Raw genomic sequence first — 24,918 nt, 5'->3', positions numbered from 1 at the left:
GTTACTCCCGAGTCTCCAGGAGTAAATCCCAGGTTACTCACAGTCCTCCAGGAGTACATCCCAGGTTACTCCAGAGTCTCCAGGAGTAAATCCCAGGTTACTCCCGAGTCTCCAGGAGTACATCCCAGGTTACTCCCGAGTCTCCAGGAGTAAATCCCAGGTTACTCCCGAGTCTCCAGGAGTAAATCCCAGGTTACTCACAGTCCTCCAGGAGTACATCCCAGGTTACTCCCGAGTATCCAGGAGTAAATCCCAGGTTACTCACAGTCCTCCAGGAGTACTTCCCAGGTTACTCACAGTCCTCCAGGAGGACTTCCCAGGTTACTCCAGGGTCCCCAGGGGTACATACCAGATTATTCTGGCAGACTGACGTTAACTCATAGTTTACCACCTCAGACTGTTGTATTTACCTCTTACATAGCGCACAATCGGCCATTTGTACGGTTTTGTAGCACTTTCACTTGTCCCAGGAGATTATGGAGCTGGCTCTGAGGTTCCCTTCACAGGCAGGAGTCTGGGGCTGGCGAAGATGTGCTCTCAGCGGGGGGAAGCTTGTGCCTTTATGACGTGAACGTTCCAGGCTTAGTCGGGTGCAGGGTGAAGCCCGAGGACTCTGCCAAGGTCTGGAAGCAAACTCTCTCCGCACTACCTTGTCAGCATGTAAAGGCTTCTCCGAAAGCTCCACACCTGCGCCACTTGGCACCAGCAATCAGCATGAAAACACTGCTTGGGCCAAAGGCTTAGGAAAGAATGGCCCTCAGTACATCACCACCAGTGCCCTCCATGTTAGCCACTCCCCACCTGTCCACCAGCACACCTTGAGGTACCCAAGGCAGGCGGAAGGTCAACAGGGCGCGGGCACCAGGCTCTGGAATGTCCCAAAGCCTGGCACGAGAGCCGGACTGAAGTATTTTTAATTCAGTAGACCATTGACACCTGACCTGTGCAGGCTCCGCTCTGGGAAAAGATTGGGGCTCTCGAGAGCAGTTAGTGTAGGTTACCCGGTAAGTGAACCCACACAGGTCTGTGCGGAATCTTGCGTGACTCCCGCACTTGGCGTGGCGATGTTCCATATTCTGAAATCTCATGATGTTTGCAAGCGGGAGGCTGGTTGGAGGAGAACGTGTCTCGTTGAGGAACGTGCGTCTTAGAGGTGTCTCGTTTGGTCTTTCTACTCTCGCGGAGAACGCCCACTTGAGACGCCAAGGGCTCTGACGCAGATGATTGGTTCAAGCCTTGTTTAGAGAGGCTGCTTACGACATCAGCTTGATTCCCAGCGCTTTTGAGAGAAACAAATGTCAGTTCTTTACTTTGGAAAGAGATGTGTTGAGGCTGCGGCTACAGGACAAGAGCTCTTCCGCCGGTTCCAGTGAAAGGGGAGGGATTCTAACGCCTGCCTGGCGCTGCCGCTACACACTAATATGGGTGCACACTTGTCACTCCAGTGTGCACCGCCTCCAGCCAGCGTCGGTGCAGCGGGGACACAACAAGAGAATGAACAGAGACGCTTTGCTTTAGACACTGCCCGCTCAGCTCTATTTGCAGATGGATAACTTTTGAGCAGGGAGGTCGGAGGTCACGGCAGAGATATCTATCTGTGGAAGGCCAGCCATTGTTCCAATGACCTCTACTTTCTGGAACCCTCCTTACTCAGTGCCCCCTCCTCACCAGTCCACGCACGTGCGGTACTCGCTGCAGAAGACGTGTGCCATCCCGCTGCTGTGCCCACCCACAGATCACCCGGCCCTTGGAAGCGCATGAACCGGCCTCTCAAAACAGGTTAGATTTACATTTCCATTGTATCGCTTTTCCTGGATTTTTAGGGCCTTACATGGGCATACGTTGTTGTCTTGCACCAGCTCGCCTCGAGTCCATTCGTAGGTACGACTCCTGCCCTGTTCCCAGTGGCAAGGCCCATTCATGACAGGGCCTGGCCTGCCCCCCAGCTGAGCGGAAGATCTCAGCAGGAACCCGGGACATTTGGAACCAATTAAAAGGAAGAGATCGAAGATAGAGGCTGGTGACGGGCTTCTGAAAAACTGCTTGGAAAGAATTCGGCTGGCTCGGATCCTCCTGTTCTGGAGTTTGAACCCAGGTCAGGACAGGCTGGGAAGCTGTTCGGCAGCGACGGAGGGAATCCGTCGGCCTCCCCCTGGTTTCCACTTTGGCTCCGTCGGCCTCCTATCTGCTGCTGACTGCGCTCCGGGGCGGACAGGAGCTGCGCACACGCTGCTTCCGGGGCGGGAGAGCCACCGCGCACGGGTTGCACCTTTACTCTGTCTCCGGGGGATGACGTCAGCAAGAATAGTCCCCTTGTTGTGCACGCGCAGGAGGCTGGTGGGCTCATCCTTGGTGCTGGGGCTTAGCTATCAATACTGCAGCAGGTGTTGTGACACTGGGACCCGCACGTGGGATGTGCGTCCTGGGCCCCCATTGTGGCTGTATTGCGGTATTAAACTTACACTGAGAGTTGGGTGGGGGGTTTTGGGGAGGTGGTAATGGTGGTCGAACCAACAATGTAACTGGAAGATTCGAGCCGAGCCAAGATTGTGGGTCGCCACCGAGAGCCTGTGCACAAGCTGAGCCCTTGATTGCTATGTAAATCATACAGCAAACATCACATACCATGTAATACAGTCTCTCCAAAATTCAAAAAAGTCTATTGCTTTAACATGTGGAAGCTTTGACATTAATATGTCACATTATAGCACTAACCTGCTGAATACTTATTAAATGCGATCGTTTTTAATCATGAAACATTAGTGAACAAGAGGTAAGACAATTACCATTGTATTCCCTGTACGTGGCCCGGATTATTATAGAGCAACATTCAATTCTATTTAATCAAACATAATAGGGTTTTGTGCTACTGGTACTCTGAGCTCACATAGTCGCAGGTACTTTCATACTTGATAATGACGAAAAAAGAGTTTTGGTGAATGTGACGGGGTAGGGGATTCTGGGGATGAAGTTTTTCAACAGGTGCGGACGACCATTCGTCCGTACGTACTTCTCCCTTTTTAGGTCTCGCCTAGCAATGCAGCGCAAAGCGCTGCTCAATGTGGGCGAGATCTTTGTTGTCGACGTGGGTCGGAAGGGGGACAGGACATGTGTACGCATACGGCAAGGCCTGGACAGGAGATGTGCATGTTTATGGTGCGAGCAGGAGTTGTAATAACGCCGCAAGCCGTACGCGTGCACATCAACTGTCTGTGCCGAAGCTTGACAGGAGATGTGGATGTGTATGGCTCACGGATTTATCACAACTCCTGCTTGCACCATACGCGTGCTCAACTCCTGTCCAGGCGCGGCACGCTTGCATGCATTAACAGCCGGTATTTAATGCATTTAACCACCTGCAGGCTCCCGCCCAACCCCACTCACCGGCTCTTGTGGGGACTCTGCGCTGCTCCCCGGCTGGTCTCCTCGATGGCAGGGGGGACTCGCCTCTTCACCTGGTCACTCTTTGTGGTGCAGCAACATGCGGGGCTCCGTCTTGCTCACAGGAGCCCCGCCTGAAATCCTGCTCCGGCAGCACCATGCGGCATTCACAAAGGCGGGGTGGGCTCCCGCCGGACTTCCTCTACTGCTTGCCAGTGCGGGGTGGGCTCCCACCTGACTTCCGGGTCACGCTGAGAGCGGCCCGGAGAAGGCTTCCAGAACAGCTCGGGCTGCGGCGGCAAAACGTGGGTTGGGCTCCCGCCTCATCCTTTTACTTTGGTGGTTACATAGTGAGTCTTTTTTAGTCTATAAGCACTATTTTATTTAAATAGTGTCTCCTACTGCAGGCACAACATGTTTTCCTGCAACATTCAGTGTGTCATGCGCACATTCACTTTCTAAGCAGCCAGGGACAATAGCGTCCGCTTCTTTCAATAGGTCTCCCATTTATAAGAGTTTGAGCTATTGGCATTGTTCATGACAATGCCTTTTATTTATGATTTAATTATCAAAACATCTAAATAAAAGACATTGTCACAATGCCAATAGCTTAAACTCTCGCAAAGGCGAGACCTATTGCATTGCAAATGCTTGTTATCTGATGCTACAGAGTGGGGAGCGCCGAATTCGTGACAGTGAAATAAAACATTTTCCTAAGATCACACATTTTAGGTGGCAAAGCCACCATTTATCCAGGTTTTCTGCTTTCACTTTACAAATCAGCCACTAAATGTATGTTTATTTGCATTTCTGCAGTTGTATACCGCTCAAACTTGACTCAAATGTACCAAAACATATAATACAGAGCTCAGCAACAAATTAATTGAACAACCGACCCTGTTGTCAGTTGGTTTTAATAAACATAGCACCATGTACAATAGATCCTAAAACATTCCTAATACAGTAGACAATAAGAATCTTGGTTTGTTTGACTCTAATGTAGTGCAGTGCTTTACATGAGGTCAGAATCTTTTTATAGGCCCGTGGAAAATTAAGTGATTTAACCAGATTCACAGGATGTTGAGCCAACACCGAGGCTCGAACCTGGTTCCTCAGTTTTGGCCATAATGCCACAACCTGGGTCGAGGGAGGGCGGCAGGCAGAAGCAGCATGAAAGCTGCGATTGTTTTGGACTTGAGGTTCCAACAGGACCTCGAGCCGCACCAGACTTCAGGATCAAAGTCTGACTCAAGCTTTCAGTGGCTCGCCGGGGGGGGGGGGGGGGGGTGGAGGATGGTTAGGGCTGAATGAGCAGGGAGGTGTTGCAAAAGACCAGGTGCAGAAATGCACTAATGCAATCTCTTGCTGGAGGTTGACCATCGGAACCTGGTGAATGCCGCTCTCAACAGTGATGCAAGCTCCCTGTGCTGTGCTGTGTATGCTGCATAAATAGCATTAGGAATGACATCATAAAAGAAGCTTTGATTACCAGTTTTTAGTTGGATGAAGTGCAGGGTCGTTGCGTTTTCCATGGTCTTGTTTGGTGTTGAGCATTTCATCCAGTCCTGATTTTCTCTTTAAATTCTGATAATATCTGTGTTACAACCTCCTCTCCTCCCCCTCCCTCCCACACACACAAACCACCATTATAAACGCAGGGCATTGCGTACCTCAGTGTATAGGGTTACTAGCTACTTATAGAACAGGGTGTGTGAAGGTGTGAAGTGCTTTTACTCTCATTCTTTGAATATTTCCTATAGAAATTACAAAAAGAAATGTCTAGGTCTCAAAGTTCTACAGAAGTGGATATTTTAGTGCAAATATGTTTTTAGGGCTTGCCTCAGGAAGCTTTTACCCATTTTGCTTAAAATATCCTATTGTGTAGCTTGCTTGTAGTGGGCTTTGGGTCAACCCATTGGTTAGTTTGTATGTCAATCTCATTTGCTTGTTTCCAATTTGTATGGATTTCATTCTTCTTCTTCTTGTGTTTTTTACTTCCACTGGATCTTTTTCTTTCTCTGTCAGAGCTTTTGTGTTTTCTTTGTCTCTCCCTCGTGTTCTTCCTCAACCCTCAAATACCCACCTCTGTGTGCGTTGTGTTACTCCTTCTTCCTACTTACATATCTCTTCTGGTGTGTCCCACACCCGTATTTTGTAATTTATTTATTTTTCATTTATTCATTATCCCCACCCCAAGCTACTCCTTTGCTAACCAACCCCACTCCCCCTCCTCCGCATTGGCTTCTCCCACACTCCCTCTTCCATTCCCCCCCACCCATCCAGTTGCGGTCTTCAAAACAAATATGTTTTTGTATTTTTTCTATTTTTGCAGTTCCAAGCAGCTGTAGTTTGCTTTCTTGTTTAAAATGCATTTCGGCACAAATTTAATATTTTTATTTGCCGCTCAGTATCAGCCGTATCACACTGTATGTTTATTAATCAATCAATCAATCAATCACAGCACTTTGTATAGCGCGCTACTCACCCGGAGGGTCTCAAGGCGCTGGGGGAGAGGGGACCGTTACTGCTCGAACAGCCAGGTCTTGAGTTGCCTCCTGAAGGAGAGATGGTCCTTGGTCAGCCAAAGGTGGATGGGGAGGGAGTTCCAGGTCTTGCCTGCCAGGTAGGAGAAGAATCTTCCTCCGGTGGTGGCTCTGCGGATGCGTGGTACGGCGGCGAGGGCGAGGCTGGTCGATCGTAGCTGACGGGTGGGCGTGTAGAAGGTCAAGCGGTTGTTGAGGTACTTGGGGCCCAGGTCGTGGAGAGCCTTGTGTGCGTGGGTGAGGAGTCTGAACGTGATCCTCTTGCTGACGGGGAGCCAGTGCAGGTCTTTCAGGTGTCCGGAGATGTGGCTGTGTCGGGGGGTGTCCAAGATGAGTCGAGCGGAGGCGTTCTGGATGCGTTGGAGTCTTTTTTTAAGTTTGGCTGTGGTTCCGGCGTAGAGGGTGTTCCCGTAGTCCAGTCGGCTGGTGACGATTGCCTGGGTGACCGTCTTTCTGGTTTCGGTGGGGAGCCATCTGAAGATCTTCCGGAGCATGCGTAGGGTGTTGAAGCATGACGATGAGACGGCGTTGACTTGTCTGGTCATCGAGAGGGAGGAGTCCAGGATGAAGCCCAGGTTGCGTGCGTGGTCCGTCGGTTTGGGAGTTGCTCCCAGGGCAGGGGGCCACCAGGAGTCGTCCCAGGCGCAGGGCGACGATCCCAGGATGAGGACTTCCGTCTTTTCTGAGTTCAGTTTCAGGCGGCTGTTCTTCATCCATTCGGCGACGTCTTTCATCCCTTCCTGGAGGCTTGTTCTGGCGGTGGTGGGGTCGTTGGCATTAACACATGCATGCGCATTACATGTACCTCATCATGCAGGGCCGCCGTTGTGTCACAAGACATATGCGGTTATGCATAATGCATGTCCGCTTGCACATCATCACACTTTTTAAAATATTTTTTATTACTATACTGCACAGGATTTGCAAAAAATGTTTCATTATGCTGATGCTGAACAGCACTGGCAAAAAGCATTCGCAAAACAAATAGGCCAAAGTGGCAGAGAAAAAACGAGATTGCTTTGCCAATGCTTGTTAGTACCATGCACTCCCTCTTTTTGAAATTTTGAATGCTGGTGTACTTCACTCATAAGTTTTGAGTCACTCATGATTTAAAGTTCCATGGGAGTGCCGTCAATAGAAAAATGCTTGTGGGTTACCAGTTTGAACACCAGATGCAGGGTGGAACTACGGGAATAGAACTACCCGGAAAATCGCAGAAAGCGCATTACTCTGGGAATTTAGAAAACTTTGCTTGTGGTATAAAACTGTGCACCCCATTAACTTTTACATGGCATGGGGTGTTTCGGTAACCCTGTGGTCTATTCGTAGTATGTGCCTTCTGCAGGGTTCCTGGGTCCTTAGACACAGTTGTAAAGGGTTGGGGCCCTAGGTCCCTATACACCAGTAATGATCACACAGACACTAGTATGGTAACTAGAACTGGCCCAGGTAACATGCGCCCGGCCCCTTTTATTGGCAGGGTCACATGTCCTGTGACAACTGTGATGGATGGGAGTATAAGCCAGCCCTCTGGGAGTGACTGGTACAAACATCCAGTTCGGAACACTACAACACTGACCATCCGGTCTCTACATCGGCCTCAACTATAGCTATCCTTCTACTGCCACATCCAGACGTGCTACTGGCCTTCACTGGCTGTGGAAGGGCGAGTCCCTCATCTGGCCAGCCAATAGGAGCTCCTGATTACACTGACGTAGTTTGTGAAGTGGCCCTACTTTATTTGATTGTAATACAATCTCCTCAGTTCTCTCACGTGGAACCAGGGCTCGAGTCGGGGTACCACGCGGGTGGACGGCGTCCCCCCACTTATTTTACCGGGTTTTTACCGGGTGGACGCCGTCCACCCTGCCCAAAAGATGGAGCCGGTACCCGAGCCTGCGCGCGCGCTCAGCACTCACCAAACCTAACCTTCTATTGTCAAGAGAGGGCGAACAGAGCTCTTTAAGTTGTTTCACGTTGATGGAGCCGTTCAGTATTACAGACCGGCGCTCGTGGCCGTATATTAGAAAAGGTCAGTATGTGTTTATGCATTTCAGACGGAGACCGGCAAATTTACTGTGGGCAATAAATACGCACCGAACAAGCGCATCTTTAATTTCCCGCTCCTTTGAGTGTCAATACGGTGACTAATTCCAACGTAAACATTCTCCTTTTCCCTTTGAACCTGCCCCCATCGCCTTCTAACCTTTGTTAATTAGTGGGGACTCCATCTTGTGACGTCACTTCCGGCTGTGAGGTCACTTCCGGTGACACCACCTAACTTGGAGCGTCCCCCCACTTCTTTTTTTAGGACTTGTGCCCTGCGTGGAACCTGTTCTCTGAGGAGATTTCAGAACCGGGCCTGGGTCCAGAGAGCTGCTCCCCGCCCTGAATCAGCTGCATCCGGCGAAGCCGCGGCTTTTCCTGGGCAGAAACAGCCAGAGAGGCCGGCGTGAGGGGCCGGAGGAGCGTGACGTCAAGAGAAGCCAAGACGCACGAGAAGATCGCTCAAAATCAAATTAATTAGGAAAAACGAACATTTGTATGTGCGTAAAGGAGCAGGCTGACCTGGAAAGGAGACATGATGCAAAGATGTAGATATTATTTCCGTTAGTCATTTTAAAGGGTTATTCAGTTTTTTTATATCTATAATTATGGCTTTTATTTACTAAATACACCATTCGAGATTAAAAACCGATCTCCAGTGAACCTCAGTATGTAAAACGCTGACATTCTAAGGTCACGTGGCGACATATTTGGTTGGTCATTCGACAACTGAAAGCCACAGTGATGTGTAAGGATGGTGGGAATCCCTTCTTCCATCTTTGGAGGTTTTCGAAATGAATTGTAACCTCTTTCAGGGTCCAAGTTATCTCCGTACTGTTCAGATCACAAGGGAAAGGAGAACTTAAATGAAATGCAAAGACAAAATATTGCATGGTACCATTGAGTTGCAGATTAATTGTGTATTTATTATATGAATACGTTAAGGAGGTACATATTTAATGATTTCCTCACCCCCCCCATAGTCAAATATTTTCTGTGCCAAACCAGCGTTATAAAACTATGTGTTTATGACTCAGCCACACTTTCCATTAAAAATGCATTTTTTAATTTGTCTATAACTTTTGAACCTATTTCCTATTTAAAGACCCCTAGGAAATTTTTCTAACTCATATAGCTCAAACCACAGAACGGGTTTGCACCAAACGTGGCATGAAAGTAGAAATCTACACGGACAATGTGTTGATTCTGGTCAGGACTTTAATATTTAGAAATCTAATTAGCATTTCAAAGAGTTGCTGAGTGAGTTTTAAGGGGTTAATACTTAGGTATATATTTGTGATTTTAGCTAGCAGGTCATATCTCTTGAGACATGTCAATCACATTTTGAGAAGACAAAATAAACCCAAGCAAAGCCAAACGCTATATTGAGTTCCTTTCTCCGATTTGATGGCAGGAGGTAGGACAGGAGGCCTGATCGCATGCCAGGCCTGTGCCCAACCACCACTGCACATGGCTCTGGGTTGGCTACTGGCTGGCGGTTGATGCCGACAGGCGTACTGGGTGAAGGACTTACGGTCAACCTCCTCTACACATGGCCGAACACTGCATGAGTTGGCTAACGGCAGATGATAAGGCGTGGAGCCTGAACCCAACCCCCAGCTGGCAGCCTGTCCCCAGGCCTGCACCCAGTCCTGGGTGTGTGAAGCGCGGACTGGAAAATAAGCACGTCATAAAACAATGCCAATGCATTATGGCAATACTGCATAGAACAAATAATTTAGCGCAGCATGCCCAAAAGAACAAAAAAAGTCATGCTGGCATGGCCGCTACTGGCGCTGTGTCAGTTTATTGGCCCTTGCATGCGTCATCATGCAAATACACACATGCATCACCTCTCATTTGCATACCTACAAAATGATATGCAACCAAATGATCGACCTAATGCTGAATAAATCAAACATTCACCCCCGTCAAAATATCTGGATTTAAAGCCATTGTTCTTTTGCTCACCATGCCACCTCAGCTTAGACCCAGCCATATGCAAATCAGTTTTGGCCCTGCTCCTCATGGGAACAATCCAGCCCAAGCTGACCAGCAAGATCTCCCCTAGACCAGAAACAAGCATCCGTGGACCAGTTTCGGTATATTACCCCTCATTAGACAGGCTAGCTTGAATCCACTGGCATAGTGAGCAAGTGAGCCATGTCTGGGCATACCCATCCCACTTAGGGCGAAAGTGCTACGCAAACAAATGATGGACGGAATGCTGAATAAATCACATTCACAGTCAAGAGATCTGAGTTCAATCCATTGTTCTTTTGCTCACCATGTGAACCCTGTATGGACCCAGCCATATGCAAATCAGTTCCTCATGGGAACAGTGCAGCCCGTACCAGACCAAATGACACAGCAACCATAAAAATAAAAAAAATAAAAAGTACCAATCTGAGATTACCTTTTTTGAGGTGGAGGGTCCAGTAGCAATCTGCTCCCTGGCTCTGTCAGAGAAATGCGATATTATAAATAAAGGACTGGAGGGCTGTGGGGAGGATTGGGTGGGGGGAGCAGATTGAGGTAATACAATAAAAGAAAAGCTGGGTTGGGGGAAAGAGTATCACACAAGGAAGACAGCAATACAGAGGACAAGAGGAAATACCAGAAGGAGATAGCAAAATGGGCAAAAGGAGATGCACACAAAGGAGAGGGCATGTGGAATACAGGTGAGAGAGACGAACACAAAGTGTGGAGGTGGATGGGAAGCACACAAGGGAGACAGCTGGAAAACATATACACTTTCATTGAGTACATAAGCAAATTGAATAAAGTATCTCCCTAAAAGTGAGCAGAGAATGATTCAAGTCAGCCAATCAAAAGGACTGTCAAGCTTCGCTGCACTGGACAAACATACTTAAGAAGAGGAAGGCAAACTAATGGAAGAATGCCAATAAATCCAATCTATTGGTAAGCAATGGGCAGGCTCTAAACCCGCTGTAAGTTCACAATGGAGTTTTCACATCCATGCAGTGTCTTTTTGTCAAGACATAAAAAAGCAACACAATTCATTGTGAAAAACAAAGTCTACAAATTAGTTACGGTTCGGTTCGAACGGCAACAACCAGTAATGTTTCGGCCGTTATGGTAAACTGCTCTGCATGTACAAAACAATTGAACAAAACTTGTACAAAACAATTTGCCAAAGATACTGAAAGAAAAAACGAGATTTTAAGAAGGCAGCATGGTTGTTGGTATGGGTTTTTGTTTATGTTGTCTCTGTTGGTAACCATAACTGTCAAATCTCGTGGTTTGTTTAATTTGAGCCAGATGTGTAGATTCTAATATGCTATTTATTTCATTGTCTAGTGCTAGGAATGGCCATGACTCACAAGAGGAGAGTAGCTGTAGATGGAATCATGAGTAGTTAATCTACAGTTACACGCATACTTATCTTGAGGATATAGTTGCAGCCAATATTGTGAGCTCAATATTGTGGTACAACTCCCATCCATGTGCGGCCTTCTCCAAACCACCCACTCTGGGCCCACGTGCCCTATGTGCTTCCATCACTGCTACTTTGGCTAGCTCTCATCTGGACTTTTTCCTTACTCATTTGCCTGTGAGTCTTACAAAGCTGGACCCAGTGCTCCAGGTGAACCCATGGACATACTTTCCTATTGTAGGTAGGGGCCTCGTCAGCATTTGTCTGGTCAGTAACCCCATGTCATGCACCCTGCTATCCCTGGGGTCTGCCCAATGCCCTGTCACACATTGTACTGTGTGTGAAGTTCTGTTTTTTGTTTTTTCCTTGAATGCCACAGAAGCTGAAGGAGCCTCGTGTTTCTTCCATAACAAAGTGGTGTCAGTGACTGCTGGCGTCTCACCACTGTAGTGAAACCTGTAGATACACAGCACGCAAGGGTATGCCGAGCATTCCAGCCAGTGCGCATAGAGGAAACTATTACACAAGTATTAGAGGGTCTCTTTATCGCTAAATATAAAGAGAAATGCCAGAGAAGCGATCCATTTTTGAACTACTGTTGAACAGACACCCTTATTGCTCTAAGAGAAAGTAGTTGAACAATGCTGTGCATAATTTTGCTCTGTACCGGAGCATTTTTTAATAAGTTTGTGTAACATTGACATTCGCCATATTGAGTTAGGAGAGTTAGGCTGAAGCGACCATTTTGGACTGCAATCGACGATGTCCGTAGTATATATCTACAACTATAAGGCAACCCTTTCCAGCTTTAGGATATGTGACCCCTGGTTTGGTGGAGTTCTGAACAGCTGTCTGAATCAGGTTGCTTAGTTGTTAATATATGTCAGAGAGTTGAGTAACCATTGCCTAGAACTTTGCATAAACACTAGGTTGCCATATATAGTGATGGCTTTGGTCAAAGGATAGACCTGGGCGTGAAATTCCACTCCGCTTGTTGAGTTTGTAGAGTTATTCCCACTTTGCTCTCCGTCTAGTGCCGGAGTTCCGAAAAATTCAGCGTAGCTGAGTTTCTTCCTCGCTTGCAAACATTGAGTTGGCGAGCGTGAGCGAGGAAAATCTTACTCCAGACCACCTCCCAGCGAGATTTCTCAACGTGGGCTGTCGGAACTGGTCGCTACCTCTCTCGTTGAGAATCCTTCTGTTCGCATTGAGGAAGGTGCCGCTCGAGTAGAACATTTACTCGAGCAGCAGAAAGAAGCAGCGCCCTGTTGCGCTGCGCGTGGTGCCATTCGCACTGATTTTACAGCACCGGACAAACACCCGGCACTAATTATCAGCACGAACAGAGTGACGTAACGGACTCTGCCACTTCCGGAACTCCGCATAGCACAGCTGAGTTTTTTAGTCACTTGGAACTCTGCAAACTCTGACCAGGCCTATCTAAGGGCATAAATAATTAAGTGTGATTTATGCACTATCAAATTGTCAATATGTACATATCAGGGCATGCAGATGCTCCGTCAAACCCATCTTAACATGCATTTTCTAATTTATTGTCTTTCACTCAAAATGTAAGGTTTTATTCTAAATGGACGAAATATGTTGCTGTTATTTGTTGTCTGCCTTCTTGTTACTGTAGTGTGTTACATTCAATAAAATATTTTGAACAAACAATATATCTGGAAGGCAGTGGTGCCAAGCAGCAGTTCCTTATATACTGATGTTGAGTGGTTAGGTTTTCACAGGATGTCCACTCTTAAACCCAGCAGAGTCCTGAGAAGTCGTAAAAGCTTGTGCCCCGTCACATTGTTTTCATACCTCAATGGCCACAGTGAGGGGGTGGGGGCACCCCTTTACTGTACTGCGTTCATTACACTTGAATTCTGTTGGAACCACAAAGGCTGCCTGTAGGCCTGTCCTCATACAGAGATGGGCTGAGTCACCAGCAAGCCTCTGGGCATCCCCTCCCCTAATGAGGAGAAGCTGAGAGCAAAGATGGAATTAATTGGGCTTTGTTATAGGAACCACAAGTTACTGGCTTCAAGACCTGCTGTCATTTAAAGGTTGGGAGGAGATGTTTTCATCTCACATGACTCAGGCTGGAAACTCTGGGCTCACCCAGGCCCTCAGAGGCCAGTGAAACAAAACTGTGAAATGTTAAAACTTTGCAACTTGGGAACCTTATGTTTTTTTCCATGTTGCATAAGTTGATCTGTGGTTGCCATTACATGCAGAAATAGTTTGTGGGAGATTTGTTAAACTTCCACGAAAATTTGGTTTTGCAGGATTTTCTAGTCCTTTTAAAAAACAATCATTGGCAAAGCCATGGTTCAGCAAGTGACGTGATCGGTTTGTCAATGCCTGAACAGCTATATTAAAAGTACTGAAAGCAATAGAGGGACTTTCAAGATGTCCCCCTGGGGAACTTCTATGGCTTTTGTGAGTCCCTTGGGATTGGGGATCAGGAAAGAAGGGTGGTGCTGCCAAAACTAGTCCCGAAGGCCTACCTACCCATGCATGGTGGATGAATGGTAACTTAGCTCTATTGAGCAAACGTGGAGAAAATAGCACTTCTTCATTAAGTGTGAAATCCTCCAACTATACCGGAGCAATTAAAACATTTGCAGAACCCACATTAAAAAGGGCTGAGGTGAGTGAAGCTGCAGAAGGTACGACAGCGAAGGAGTTCCCGTTCCAAACCCATGTGAAGAGATACCATGCCATTCGCTTTCTTTACCACTCCTGCAGGTGTGACTGGCACATCTCATTGGTAGTCCCTTTGGCCAACAAGATGCTCAAAGTGCAGAACAGCCGCAGATGTTACATGTCACTGCTGTTCCGGGAGTGTGATTGGCGGTTGGAGGGTTTCGGACTACGGGGTATAAGGTAGTCTTCCAGGACGGAAAGGAACAACCCCAAGCAGTTGGCATAAGGCAATGGGTGAGGTGTAGGAGCTGCATAGCTGGAAAACGTATTTCTACATGGAGTCGATTTTTGTTTTATTTTAAAGATAACGTAGCTCAGAGGACTAATGCACTCCCTGCGGGGATTTGTGTCTGACCACGAAGTCGCTCATTGGCTAGCCAGCAGTTTCATCAAATCCCTCATCTTTTCAAGGTCGGTGAATGAGTGTCATTAAGGTGAACACAATGGAACCAAACAGTCCTGACAGGCAACAAGACCACAGTCTGTCTCAGAAATCCACGCATGAGAGTTCTTTTTTATCACATATACCCAGGGCCACTGGAATTATGTGGCAGGGGAGCACCAAATTATGTGGTAGGCAGCCGCGGTCGGTAGTAGAGTAATTTCAGGGCGGTGACGTGGGGTGGGGGAGGGGCAGGGTGGGGGGTAGTAAACTATGGATTACGGAGGTTTACAGGTAAATTAACATATAAATTAATTAAATGAATTTCGTTGCGTGCACTGCATCGCATTTGGGGATGCAGTGCACGCAACGAAATTCGTTTTATTAATTTATATGTTAATTTACCTGTAAACCTCCGTAATCCATAGTTTACTACCCCCCACCCTGCCCCTCCGCCTCCCCACGTCACCGCCCTGCAGTTACTCCTACTACTGACCGCGGCTGGTGGTAGGGGTGACTAAATAATGTGGCAAGAAAAGGAAAATTATGCGGCATAATGAGGCACATTTTTTTGCTAGTATTAATAAAATATTTTGTCATTTTTACACATGATAATACTGTCTGAGCAAAGATTTCACCTTATTAGTGTCCGTTAAACTAAATGTAGAAGCGAGGAAATGATAGGTGACCAATTAACCTTTAGAAAGTGTCTTCCATTTCACTCCCACATATGTTATATAACACAGAGAGAGAAAGAGGCACTGTGAGGTTCACGCCTGCCTCAAAGAAACCATCCAAACCCCAAACCTGTCATGACACCCTATTGGTGTGGGACCAATCTTCCCAGGACCCCCTTAGCTAATGTCAGTCTCACCACACACTGCTGCGCTCCCTCCAGGTAAAAGACGGCAATTCCAAGAATTGGACGAGGTAAGGAATGTGACATACTTTATCATTTGCACCTCGTCCCACCCTGGGAAGGTGGTCCTACCAGGGCAGACTCGCCCTCAGGGTGGGGCCGGCCTGAGGGAGTTTTTAGAAAGGACTTCTTTTCCTCTGGATAAAACTTGGATCCAGTTAAAAGGGTAAAAAAGTCTTAGGATAACTCACAATTTATTGCACGACATAAATTATTATTATTGTTGCTACAGTAGTAGTGACAGTGATGGTAGTACCATTGTAATTGTTATTAGTAATAGTAGTAATAGTAGCCGCAGCAGTAGTAGTAGTGGCATTGTCATTGGAATCCTTATTATTAATATTATTATTACTAGAAGTGATAGTATCATTGTAAATATTATCTTTTTTAATATTATTATTATTATTATTATTATTACTAGTAGTGGTAGTATCATTGTAATTAGTATGATTATTAGCATTATTATGATTACTAGTATTAGTAGTAGTATTAGTAGTAGTATTAGTAGTAGTATTAGTATTAGTAGTAGTAGTAGTAGTATTAGTAGTAGTAGTATTAGTAGTAGTAGTAGTATTAGTAGTAGTAGTAGTAGTAGTAGTAGTATTTGTATTAGTAGTAGTATTGGTAGTATTAGTAGTATTAGTAGCAGTATTAGTAGTATTAGTAGTATTAGTAGTAGTAGTAGTATTAGTAGTAGTAGTAGTATTAGTAGTAGTAGTAGTAGTATTAGTAGTAGTAGTATTCGCATTAGTATTAGTAGTACTAGTATTAGTATTAGTAGTGGTATTAGTAGTATTAGTAGTAGTTGTAGTAGTAGTAGTATTAGTAGTAGTATTAGTAGTATTAGTAGTAGTAGTAGTAGTATTCATAGTAGTATTAGTAGTATTAGTAGTATTAGTAGTATTAGTAGTAGTAGTATTAGTATTAGTAGTAGTAGTAGTAGTATTATTATTAGTAGTATTAGTAGTAATAGTATTAGTAGCAGTAGTAGTAGTAGTAGTAGTAGTAGTAGTAGCAGTATTAGTATTAGTAGTAGTAGTAGTAGTAGTATTAGTAGTAGTAGTAGTATTAGTAGTAGTAGTATTAGTAGTATTAGTATTAGTATTAGTATTAGTATTAGTAGTATTAGTATTAGTATTAGTAGTAGTAGTAGTAGTAGTAGTAGTATTAGTAGTATTAGTATTAGTAGTATTAGTATTAGTAGTATTAGTAGTATTAGTAGTAGTAGTATTAATATTATTAGTAGTAGTAGTAGTAGAGAAGTAGTTGGATTCTAGCTGGAAGGGAGTTTCAGAGTGAGCTGAGTCAATCTACGGACCGCCTGATGCATACAACGCACCAGCCTGAGCTTCATGCTCCTCAGGGCAGCACGTGCAGTTGGGCCGAGCTGACCACTAACTCGATCTGGCCCATGCGGGACCGGCTGGCGTAGGTGGTCAGCCCCCAGCTGGCTCATGGTCACTTCACAGTAGGCGTTCACATTCCTCCGTATTAGCATCTCTAAAGGTAAAATCTCCACGGCATGTTGTGCGGGACCCTTCCTGTGCTGCGGCGCCCCCCTCCCATTTACACTGTAAACAAACCCACTCCCTTGTGTGCCACAACAGCCAGCTCTTAACTTGAGCCGGTGTTTGCGAGTAGAGCCCACTGGCACTCGTTTATGGGCACTGGAACATATTTATTTTCATTAAGCTTTCACCCAGAGCAAGCGAGAGAGAAATGCAAAAGTGGGAATGAAAGAGGAAGAGAAAGATGGAAAATGGTGAAAGATGTAGAAAGGAGGAATTAGAACAAATCAGCAAGAGTGGCAGTGGCGGCTGGCATCTACTGATAGTGGGGGGCGGGCAAACCAAATAAAAGAAAAATGAAAAGCACTTACTGGATCCTGACGACGACGTTCTCCTCACTCCGACTTCGTCTCCTGGGACTGCAGTGTCGGCCCCAGAAAACTCCCTCCACCAATCCAGCACTGCACGTGCGCTGTTAACCAGCATGTGAGCAGTACCCTGATCAGTGGGAGCGGCCTCTCTCGGCACTCCTGAGGGCAGTGGGGGCCTGCACTCGCTCTCAACCTAGCTGTCTCAAGACGGCCAGCTAAAATGACATGCACACTTTAAACAAGTGCAAAGGCACCCTCTGCCCACCACTCCTCGCTGCTCACTCGGCAGACCCGCACCGTCCTGATGCTCAGTTTCAAACATGACGAGAAAAATCATAGGGTAATTAATTACCATTTTATTTTTTATCGCTGGGGCTTTGAGGGCATGTCAGTGGGGAGACTCTCCTCCGCACCAATGGTGGAGCTGCCCTTGAACTGTTGGAGTGTCTGGTGGTGAAGGAAAGAGGCATGAGGTGGAATCAATATGCAGCCATGGTATGCAGCACCCTCGATACAGAGACGTTTTAATGCATGGGCAAAGTGGGCTCTGGCCCAGGGCCCCAGCCTTTCAGGGGGCCCCCTGACAGTCAGCTCCATTCTCCAGAGTTTTGCCCTAATGACCTTGAATATTTCCTAAACAGTTTGTTTTAAATTCTGTTTTCCTTTCATTTATTTCTTATGTACCTGATGTGTGAGAGTCTAGTACAGCCATTTTGCAGAGACATTTTGTGTTTATGTTTCATGCAATATACATGAAAAACGTTTATTTTAGATCAAAACAAGGCCTAACATATAAGAAATGGGAGGGCGTCACAGAGATTATTTGCAGTAATATTGGTGAGCTGCTGCTGTGTTACAGTATTGAAAACACACATAACTATCCCTGAATATTAGATGTAAACACATTCAGGGCCTTATTTATGAGAAGTGATGCATCGCTGTGTGAAAACAGGGATGCGTCACTTCTTAGTGCGCCCTCGTTGCGACATGATGGATGTGTCATATTTACTGTATGACGCATCATGTCGCAAGAAGTTACAGATATGTCAGTATTTCTGACGAATCTGTATGCGCAAAAGTGATGCATTGCTGGGGTGTGTCTGAAAATAGACGCAACTCCAGCAATGTGTCCTTTCACATGAAGCAAGCCCCATGTGAAAGGGCCTGCATCAGTCTTATGCCTGCTGTGTGGCAGGTGTAAGATATTGGCGCAATGGCGTCCTAGAAGTGGCGCACTGAGTTCTCATAGTTTTCAATGCGCCACTTCTGCGAGGCATTTTGCGGGGCAACACCCACCCTGCATACATTATGCCTGCCGCAGGTATAATGCGGTGCAGGGGTTTACAAAGTGAAGCATCTGCCTAGATGCGTCACTTTGTAAATAGGGCGTAACATTGCACATATTTTATGCTGCCGGTGCGTCACAAAAAGTGACGCACCAACGGCATAAAAGTGAAGCAAAGCCTCATAAATAAGGCGCTTAGAATTTGGACGAGTGTTCCTTTGCACTGTCAGGGACCTAATGAAATGAAATATTGTATTTAATAAAGCGCGCAGCTACTCAGACTAGAGTGTCCTAGCGCATGACAGTGGGAGGAAAACATGCTTAAAAGACCCATCAGTTATCAAAAAGCCAGGTTTTTAAGTTCTTTCATGAAAGAGAGTAGGTCTGTGGTTAGTCTCAGAGACTCAGGAAGGCTATTCCACAATTTTGGGCCTAGAAAGCCGTGGGATCTGCCTCCAATGCGGGCACTGCATATTTTAGGCATGATGGCCAGGTTGGCATTGGAAGAATTTAAGGGTCTAGCTGTTGTGTAGCGATTAACGCGCTTATTTATGTAGCGGGCTCCTAAGCCATGGAAAGCTTTAAAGAAGATGGTCATCGTTTTGAAGCCGATCCGTTCTTTTATGCGGAGAGACTTAAGAATAGGGGTCATACTAGATCTGGGTTTAGGTCTCAGGATGGCTCTGGCCGCCGCGTATTGTACCACTTGTAGGCGCTGGATAAGGGATTTGGGAAGACAGAGGTACAAGCTGTTGACATAGTCAAGCTTTGATGTCACCAGAGTCTGCACCACGATCTTTCTGCTCTCAAGCGGTAACAGTGGCAGGAGTTTTTTTTAGCATCCAGAGTATGCCAAAGCAAGTGCCATTTAGATTTTGAATTTGAAAGCACATGGAGAGTGTCTTGTCTATGACAATTTCTACGTTTTTGACTTTCTCCTTTTCAGCGGGCGGGGGCAGCAGATCTTTTGGCCACCAAGCGCTCCAGTCAGGCGTTTATGGATTACCAAACAAAACAACTTCAGTTTTGTCAGGATTGCACTTCAGCCGATTGATTTTAAGCCAGTTAAAAACCTTTGTGAGGCAAGACCTAATCATTGCCCCGTCAAAGTCGGTTCCTTTTTCACACGTAAAAATCAGCTGAGTGTCATCAGCATAGGAAACAATTTTGGCGCCCTCTTCCTCTACCAGAAATGCGGTAGGGCTGGGAATGGAGCCCTGAGGGACACCTACATTCATGGCCGGAACTGGGGATGAGAAAGGGGGGAGCCAGATGTCCTGAGATCTATTTGCCAAGAAGGATGACATCCATGTTAAGGCAGTCCCCCCCCCAGACCGTTGTTAGCAAGCCTCTCCAGGAGCCTCTCATGTGGGACCATATCGAAGGCCGCCGACGTATCGAGCAATATCAGAACAGTCTTGCCTCCCTGGTCCAGCTTACCCTTGAGAAATTCAGTCACTTCCAGCAGAGCGGACTCCATACTGTAGTTAGCCCTAAAACCGGATTGGGACTCATGAAGGAGCTTCCCATCTTCAATGTGTTTTTGGAGGGCCTTGTTTACATGCTTCTCTAGTACTCTGGAGAGGGTCGAAAGAAGGGAGGTTGGCCTGTAGTTGGCAGGGTCCGTCGATTTGGCGTTAGCCTTTTTTATCAGTTGAAGAATCCTAGCATTCTTCCATAATTTCTGCATGTTGCCTGAGGAGAGAGAAGCATTAAAGAGTTGGTTTACTGTGGGGTTTATGGTGGGAGCTAATAGGTTCAAGATATTCCCTGGACATGGGTCAGTAGGAGAGCCAGACTTAATGCTTTGGAGAGGGGTCAGTGACTCTTCAAGCTGAAACTCAGGGAAAGCTAGTAAAGATGGAGGATCCAAGAGGTGAAATTTGCTATTAGAACTAAGGTAGAAGGTCAGTTCTTCCTCTGAGATGTTAGTGAAGGCTTGTTGGATCATGGAGATCTTTTTGTGGAAGAATTCAACTATTTACTTAGACCATTCTTCAGTGCATGGCCCTTCCTTTGTGCCGGCTCTCAGGGCAGTAAAGGATTTAACTATGCTAAAGATTTCCTTACTCTTATTTTGGGCATTTTCTATCTTGGTTTGAAAGAGGTTTTTCTTGGCTGCCTTCACGAGAATGTAATGAGCTTTTAAGGTGTCTTTATACACCTTCCTGTCCTCAGGTAGATCGGATTTACGCCATTTCCGTTCAATTGTTCCACAATTTCTGTTGCGAGATCTAAGGGAATCGTTAAACCATGGAGCTGGTGGGGCTGACCACTTTGAGGAGCAGCAAACAACCAGTACCACTGTATCAATGTTGGTTCGGAGCCATGAATCTATTGAGAGGGCGTCCAAGTCGGGGCAGCCAGACAGCTCTGGTGAGGAACGACCGAGGGCGTCTGCTAACATCGGGATGGATATTTTATGGAACGTCCTGTAATTAGAGACCCTCTGCCCTGTGTTAGCTCAAGGGGCTGTGGCAGAGTTGGGAATGATGAATTTTAATAGGAGGTGGTCAGACCAGGTAATGGGAAGAGGTAGGCTTACTGATATGTCAAAGTTGTGAACGATTTGGTCTAGGGTATGGCCCTTCTCATGGGTGGCCAAAGAAACAGATGGAAACATGTTGCAGGCCTGCAGCACCTCCAACAAGGAAATTGTTTGAGGGTCTTTTCCATTGTCCATATGTATATTGAAATATCCCAGAATGAGGCAGTTGTTGTATTTTAAGGCCAGGGAGGTGGTGGCTGTAGTAAGCGTAGTAATAACATTTCCAATAGCACTGTGAGGTCTGTAAATCAGAAATCCAGCTATGCTATGATGGGGGGATAAGGTACAGCAGAAGCCTAGGCAGTCTAGTTTTTTATTGTAAATTATGACAACACCTCCATCCTTCCCATTCGATCGGTCCCTCCTAAGAATGTTATAACCCGTAGGGATGGCCGAGGTGATAGTAGGGTTGGAGGCTTCAGACAGCCATGTCTCAGTGAGAAATAAAAGATCAGACTGTTAGTCTAAAAGTAGGCCATAAATGTATGGTTCATGCTTTTGTATAGAGCGACAATTTAAAAGGGGGGCCTTTAAGTCCTCTGTTTTCTTATTGTTTTTACACTTATTGTTGCGTGGGAGGATATTGGGTGCGAGTTTCCTGGGCTGGAGGAGAGTCCAGTTGCACTTATTGCATCGAAAGTCTACCTCAAACCTCGGTACAGTGACATAATGGCAGCCGCCTAAGGCTAAGCAGTTTTTCCCTATTGCAACATAGTGGAAGAAACTCACCGGAGGGGAATTGGGCAGCATGGCCGGCGCCGAACGCCTCTGGGCGCAGACAGGCTTACCTTCGGCGCCAGCGGCGCGCCCGCTGTGCACGTCCACTTAGCGCGTCCGTTTGCATCGGGAATATATAGGCTAATGCCTATGATGCAAACTGGATCGCCAACGCAGCTGAGGAAGCGAAAACTGCATAGGCATAAGTGAGGAGCCCGATAGTAGCCCCAGCCCTCTGCACAATCGGCGTATAAGCCGCGGCGGACCAGGACTGGAGGAAAAGCGAGATGCGAATCGAAGCAGCTAAAGAGGTGTAGGCAAGCAGAATCAAGTAAAGTGCAAGTGCGCATAGGTAGGAGAAATTGTTAAAAAGCACAGAGTAATTCAGCCAGACATATACAATTTAAAAAGTAATAAAAACCTAGTAGCAGGGCAGGAAACACTAAATCCTACAGCTATCAGCTGCGCGCATCCGAATGCATCGGGAAATATAGGCTGATGCCTATGATACAAACTGGATCGCTAGCACAGCTGAGGAAGTGGAAACTGCGTGGGCGGAAGTGAGTAGCCCGATAGTAGCCCCAGCCCTCCACACAATCGGCGTATCAACAGCAGCGGACCAGGACTGGAGGAAAACCAAAATGCAAATCGGAGCAGCTAAGGAGGTGTTGGCAAGCAGAATCAAGTAAAGCGCAAGGGCGCATAGGTAGGAGAAATTGTTTAAAAGCACAGAGTAATTCAGCCACACATATACAATTTAAAAAGTATTAAAAACGTAGTAGCAGGGCAGGAGACCCTGAATCCTACACCTCTAAGCTGCACATGTCCATTTACATCGGGAATATATAGGCTAATGCCTATGATGCAAACTGGATCGCTAGCGCAGCTGAGGAAGCGGAAACTGCGTGGGAAACAGGGGCTCAAATTAGATCATAAATTCAAAGGTGTCCTGAACAGGGGCCCCCAAAATATGTTTGGCCCAGGGCCCCCCAAATCCTTAAGATGTCCCTGCCTCGATATCTAATGCACCGGCCGGGGGGATCGGAGAAAAACGTTGGGCCCAGGAACTTATTATTTTATAATCTAAGCACTGACACCAGCAGTGTGCAAGGCTGCACGAGGGGCCTCCCGCCAGGCTGCACAATAGGCAGCCCACCAGGCTGCATGAGGGGTATCCCGCCATGCTGCAGAGGGGCATCCCACAGAGATGCACTAGACTAGAGGCATCCCACCAGGGCATCGCATCTGGCTGCGCGAGGGGCATCCCACCAGACTACTCAAGGGGCATGCCACAAGGGGGCATCCTGCCAAGCTACAGAGAGGCATTCCACAGAGATGCACTAGAGGCATCCCACCAGGGCATTGCATCTGGCTGCGCGAGGGGCATCCCACCAGGCTACTCAAGGGGCATGCTACCAGGCTGCACGAGGGGCATCCTGCCAAGCTGCAGAGAGGCATTCCACAGAGATGCACTAGAGGCATCTCACCAGGGCACCGCATCTGGCTGCGCGAGGGGCATCCCACCAGGCTACTCAAGGGGCATGCCACCAGGCTGCACGAGGGGCATCCTGCCAAGCTCCAGAGAGGCATTCCACAGAGATGCACTAGAGGCATCCCACCAGGGCATCGCATCTGGCTGCGCGAGGGGAATCCCACCAGGCTACTCAAGGGGCATGCCACCAGGCTGCACGAGGGGCATCCTGCCAAGCTCCAGAGAGGCATTTCACAGAGATGCACTAGAGGCATCCCACCAGGGCATCGCATCTGGCTGCGCGAGGGGCATCCCACCAGCCTGCACAAGGGGGTTCCCACCTGGCTGAGCGAGGGCCATCCCATCTGGCTGTGCGAGGGGAATTCCGCCAGGCTGCACTAAGGGCATCCTGCAAGGCTGCGTGAGGGGCCTCCCACCTGGCTGCGCGAGGGGCATCCCGTCTGGCTGTGCGAGGGGCATTCCGCCAGGCTGCACTAAGGGCATCCTGCCAGGCTGCGCGAGGGGCATCCCACCTGGCTGCGCGAGGGGCATCCCACCTGGCTGCGCGAGGGTCATCCCGTCTGGCTGTGCGAGGGGCATTCCGCCAGGCTGCACTAAGGGCATCCTGCCAGGCTGCGTGAGGGGCATCCCGCCAGCCTGCACAAGGCTTCCGAGTTGATACCTCACTATCGCTGCAGCGTGCAGTTCGATTGTTGCGTTGGAGTTCAGCAGCCCCAGGCGGGCGTAAAGGTAAACACGATGTTAAAGTGCTGTCCATAGAGTGAGAGGTGGGAGCAGTTCGAGGCAGAACACTGAGCATGCCAGGGCTTTCCACCATGTACTGACAGGGGGAGGTGTCTAGGAAGGCAGTGCCAGACCACCCGTACCAGGTGCAGCAGACACACGACTGCATGACTCACCCCCCCCCCCGTCCCTGCGCCTGCCATAGATCAGTACTTTACTGGCAGCCCTGCCTGTGATTTGTAGGGTGGGAGAGCTGGCATGCAGGGATGCTGACTGGAGACGACAGGGTGGGCCAGGAATCTGCCAGCAGAGGCTGTGTGCTGAATATCTCCTCCAGGATGGGTGCCTGTCTTCAGTCTGGTCCTCGGAGCGGGAAACATGAGCCCTCCCTTCGAACTCCTCGGCTCTTACCTTCCTCCCCAGTCCCACTCCAGAACAAGAGGGCTGGTGGGCATTAACAACCCCTTCCTCTCAAGTCCCACTCCAGAACAAGAGCGCTGGTGGGCATTAACAACCCCTTCCACCCAAGTCCCACTCCAGAACAAGAGGGCTGGTGGGCTTTAACAACCCCTTCCTCCCCAGTCCCACTCCAGAACAAGAGGGCTGGTGGGCATTAACAACCCCTTCCTCCCAAGTCCCACTCCAGAACAAGAGGGCTGGTGGGCATTAACAACCCCTTCCTCCCAAGTCCCACTCCAGAACAAGAGGGCTGGTGGGCATTAACAACCCCTTCCTCCCAAGTCCCACTCCAGAACAAGAGGGCTGGAGAGCATTAACAACCCCTTTCTCCCAAGTCCCACTCCAGAACAAGAGGGCTGGTGGGCATTAACAACCCCTTTCTCCCTAGTCCCACTCCAGAACAAGAGGGCTGGTGGGCATGAACAACCCCTTCCTCCCCAG

The 24,918-nt window shown here is 47.7% G+C and overlaps 1 protein-coding gene across 18 annotated transcripts in view; it reads left to right on the top strand.

The window, feature by feature from the left end:
- Nucleotides 1-24,918, top strand: part of TNS1 (tensin 1) — a 1,878,049-nt gene that overhangs the window by 1,289,373 nt on the left and 563,758 nt on the right. For 3 of the 18 annotated variants that reach the window (XM_085650004.1, XM_085650006.1, XM_085650003.1), the window contains exon 1: nt 1,309-1,779. The exons of 14 other annotated variants lie outside the window; for them this stretch is intronic. The gene's annotated coding sequence lies outside the window, so the exon portion shown is untranslated. Of the gene's footprint in view, nt 1-1,293; nt 1,780-24,918 lie in introns of those variants that run through there. One more of the 18 variants, XM_085650005.1, reaches the window with a different exon arrangement.

This window comes from Triturus cristatus, chromosome 3_2, assembly GCF_964204655.1.
Source record: "Triturus cristatus chromosome 3_2, aTriCri1.1, whole genome shotgun sequence".
NCBI classification, from domain to species: Eukaryota; Metazoa; Chordata; class Amphibia; order Caudata; family Salamandridae; genus Triturus; species Triturus cristatus.
The sequence above is the reverse complement of the archived record's forward strand: the minus strand, read 5'-3'. Positions and strand labels throughout refer to the sequence as shown.